The sequence below is a fragment of the Somniosus microcephalus genome, chromosome 12 (genome assembly GCF_052327205.1).
Source record: "Somniosus microcephalus isolate GS21.2 chromosome 12, FLI_Smic_1.0, whole genome shotgun sequence".
Classification (NCBI taxonomy): Eukaryota; Metazoa; Chordata; class Chondrichthyes; order Squaliformes; family Somniosidae; genus Somniosus; species Somniosus microcephalus.
The window spans coordinates 104,265,102-104,269,885 of NC_140998.1; positions in this window are offsets into that span (position 1 = coordinate 104,265,102).

The window sequence follows — 4,784 nt, forward strand, 5'->3', positions numbered from 1 at the left end:
TCTAGGGATTTGATGTGATGTAATCCTTTTATTATATTTTGTGGGATTATGGCAATGATGGAGTTCACAATCGGTCAGCCAGTCATAATACACATACTGCACAAATTTTTCTCACTAAAAGAGTGTGGGTTTTACAGATTTTCATAGAGTATTCCAGAGAAATTAAAAACTGGGAAGAAAATCCAAGGTTCCAGCTATCCTCTGGTTATCATGATGAATCCTAAACCTTCCCCCCCTTTTCCTGTATCCCAAACTGGTCCAGTTTTATTCTTGATTGAAGGTCACCATGGCATAAAATTGACATCTCGTGAGCAAAACCAATCTTTGTCCCCATTCAGGGCAACTTTTTTCGATTTTGTTATTTTTCCAATTTTCTCCCATCCCCTCCTCAAAGTGCAGATGGTTGCTGGGGTACAAGTCTAAAGGTGGCAGTGGCTTTCCAGTACCTTGTGCACGCGCCAATTCTTCTTGTATCAGTCTAGTTCGTAAAAGACCAGCAAGTTTTTCAAAATGTGGAGGGTATCACAGCCGAGCTCGATCCTCCCCTCCAGTAACGCCTGTGCAATGCATTTCTCCCGCATCCACGCATATGTGGAGAACAAGGGCTTATGAAAATGAAAGACAATGTGATGAGGGAATATTTCAATTTATTTCCTATTTCAAGCAGAGCAGACTGGAGCGAGGTGGCAACGGGGTGAGAACATTATTTCCAAAACAAGGGTTTGGCTAGAGTGGAGTTTCAGAGCAGAATGAGGAGGAGGAGCAGAAGTTGAATTGAAATTTAAGTAGATAAATGGCAGCACAGAAAGGAACAGTGATGCGTGGTTCTTGCAGGATGTGGGAGTTTCAAGTATATCTGTGGAAAGTATCTCCAACTGAAATTAGAACATAAATAGGAGCAGGAGTAGGCCATATGTCCCCTCGAGCCTGCTCCGCCATTCAATAAGATCATGGCTGATCAGCGACCTCAACTCCACTTTCCCGCCCGATCTCCATATCCCTTGATTCCCCCAGAGTCCAAAAACCTATCTGTCTCAGCCTTGAATATACTCAAAGACTCAGCATTCACAGCCCTTTGGGGCAGAGAATTCCAAAGATTCACAACCCTCTGAGTGAAGAAATTCCTCCTCATCTCAGTCTTAAATAGCCTGCCCCTTTATTCTGAGACTATGCCCCCTAGTTCTAGACACTCCAACCAGGGGAAACAACCTCTCAGCATCTACCCTGTTGATCCCCTTCAGAATCTTGTACGTTTCAATGAGATCACCTCTCATTCTTCTAAACTCGAGGGTATAGGCCTATTCTGCAAAATCTCTCATCATGGGACAGCCCTCTCATCCCAGGAATCAATCTAGTGAACCTTCGTTGCACCGTCTCTAAGGCAAGTATATCCTTCCTTAGATAAGGAGACCAAAACTGTGCACAGTACTCCAGGTGTGGTCTCGCCAAGGCCCTGTACAATTGTAGCAAGACATCCTTACTCTTATACTCCAAACCCCTTGCACTAAAGGCCAACATGCCATTTGCTTTCCTTCTTGCTTGCTTTACCTGCATGCTACCTTTGTGTTTCTTGCATGAGGACACCCAAATCTCTCTGAACACCAACATTTGGAAGTTTCTCACCATTTAAAAAATATTGTTTTTCTATTTTTCCTACCAAAGTGAATAACCTCACATTTCCCTACATCTGCCACCTTACTGCCCACTCGCTTAGTCTATCTATACCCCTTTGTAGACTCTTTGTGGTCTCCTCACAGCTTACTGTCCCACCTTGCTTTGTATCCTCAGAAAACTTGGATACATTACACTCAGTCCCTTCATCCAGGTCATTAATATAGATTGTAAATAGCTGAGGCCCCAACACTGATCCATGTGGCACCCCACTAGTTACAGCCTGCCAACCTGAAAAAGATTTGTTTATCCCTACTCTCTGGTTTCTGTCCGTTAACCAATCCTCTATTCATGCTATTATATTACCCCCAACCCCATGAGCCCTAATCTTGTGTAATAATCTTTTATGTGGCACCTTATCGAATACCTTTTGGAAATCCAAATATACTACATCCATCTGGTTCCCCTTTATCTACCCTGCTAGTTACACCCTCAAAAAGCTTTAATAAATTTGTCAAACACAATTTCCCTTTCATAAAACCATGCTGACTGCCTAATCATGCCTTGATACCACTTCCTTAACAATGGATTCCAGCATTTTCCTGACGACTGATGTCAGGCTAACTGGCCTGTAGTTCCCTGTTTTCTCCCTTCTTGAATAGCGGTGTTATATTTGCGACCTACCAATCTGCTGGGACCGTTCTAGAATCTAGGGAATTTTGGAAGATCAAAACCAATGCATCCACTATCTCTTCAGCCACCTCTTTTAGAACCCTAGGATATTAGCCGTCGGGACCAGTGGATTTTGTCGGCTTTTAGTCCCATTAGTTTCTCTAGTACTTTTTCTCTACTTGTATTAATTACGTTAAGTTCCCCACCATTTTTGGTATGCTTTTTGTGTCTTCTACTGTGAAGACAGATACAAAATATTTGTTCCATTTCCTTATTCCCCATAATAATTTCTCCTGTCTCAGCCTTTAAGGGATCAATGTTTACTTTTGCTACTCTCTTCCTTTTTACATACTTGTATAAGCTCTTACAATCTGCTTTTATATTTCTTGCTAGTTTTCTTTCATTCTATTTTTTCCCTTTTTATCAATTTTTGGTCATCCTTTGCTGGTTTCTGAAACTCTCCCAATCCTCAGGCTTACTACTATTCTTCGCAACATTATAAGCTGCTTCTTTCAATCTAATGCTATCCTTAACTTCTTTAGTTAGCCATGTTTGCATCACTTTTCCTGTGGAGTTTTTGTTTCTCAACAAAATGTATTTTTGTTGAGAATTATGGAATTTTTTTAAATGCTAGCCTCTGCTTAATTACCGCCATACCTTTTAATCTATTTTTCCAATTACCTTAGCCAACTTGCCCCTCATACCTATGTAATTGGCTTCATTTAAGTTTAAGACTCTAGTTTCGGACTTAGGCACGTCACTCTCAAACTTAACGTGAAATTCTATCATATTATAATCACTCTCCCCCAGAGGATCCTTTACTGTGAGATTGCTAATTAACCCTGTCTCATTACACAATACAGGATCTAATATAGCCTGTTCCCTGGTTGATTCCATGACATTGTTCTTGGAAACTGTCCTGAATGCATTCCATGAGCTCCTCCTCCAGACTACCTTTGCCAGTTTGATTTGTCCAGTCTATATGAAGATTAAAGTCTCCCATGATTATTGCATTACCTTTGTTACAAGCTCCTACTATTTCTTGATTAATATTCTGTCCAACAGTATAGCTACTGTTAGGGGGCCGAAATACTACGCCTACCACTGTTTTCTGCCCCTTGTTTTTCCTCATCTCCACCCATACTGATTCTACTTCCTGATCTTATGAGCCGAGATCCTTTCTCTCTACTGTCCTTATGTCATCCTTTATTATCGGGGCTACTCCTCCCTCCTTTCCCATTCTGCCTGTCTTTTCAAAACATCAAGTACCCTGGAACATTTAGTTCCCAACCTTGGTCACCTTGCAACCACGACTCTAATGGATATTAGATCAAACCCATTTATCTCTGTGGCACTAGTTCATCTATCTTGTTACGAATGCTTCATACATTCAGATAAAGAGCGTCTAATTTTAAAAATTTTACCATTATTCCCTGCTTTGACCTTTATTCTCTGCTGCACTGCTACCGTTAAACTCTCTGTCCCTTCCTGTCACACTCTGCTTATTTTTACACAAATCGCTAAACTGCTCTATTGCCTTGACCTTTCTAGATTTCTAAAATTCCCCATACCTGACCCCTCCACCCCCCTTTTTTAGTTTAAAGCCCTATTTACAGCTCTAGTTATTTGATTCATCAGGACCCTGGTCCTAGCCCGGTTTAAGTGGAGCCTGTCTCGATGGAACAGCTCCCTATTTCCCCAGTACTGGTACCAGTGCCCCATGAATTGAAACCCCTTCTTCCCACACCACTCTGAGCCATGCATTTAACTCTGATCTGCATGACACGATGCCAATTTGCATGTGGCTTAGGTAGTAATCCAGAGCTTATTACCCTCGCGGTTCTGCTTATTAATTTAGACCCTAGCTCCTCAAATTCCCTCAGCAGAACCTCATTCTTAGTTCTACCTGTGTCGTTGGTTCTGACATGGACCATGACAAATGGATTCTCCCCCTCCAAGTTCTTCTCCAGCCGCGAGGAGATATCCTTAACTCTGGCACCGGGCAGCAACACAGCCTTCGGGACTCTCGTGGCTGCAGAGAACAGTATCTATCCTCCTGACTATACTGTCCCCTACTACTACCACATTTCTTCCTTCTCGCCCCACTTGGATGGCCCCCTGTACCACGGTGCCGTGGTCAGTTTGCCCATCCTCCCTGCAGTCTTTTTCCTCATCCATACAGGTAGCAAGTACCTCATACCTGTTGGACAAGGTCAAGGGCTGAGGCTCCTCCATCACTATATCCTGGGTCCCCATACCTTCCTGACTCGCAGTCACACCTTCCTGTCCCTGACCACTGACGAACTCTAAAGTACTACTTAACCTAAAGGGTGTGACTGCCTCCTGGAACAAAGTGTCCAGGTAACTCTTCCCCTCCCTGATGCATCGCAATGTCTGCAGCTCGTACTTCAGCTCAACAATTCTGAGCCAAAGTTTCTTGAGTTCCAGACACTTACTGCAGATGTGGTTGCTTGGGATCGCGATGCTCTCCACAAACTCCC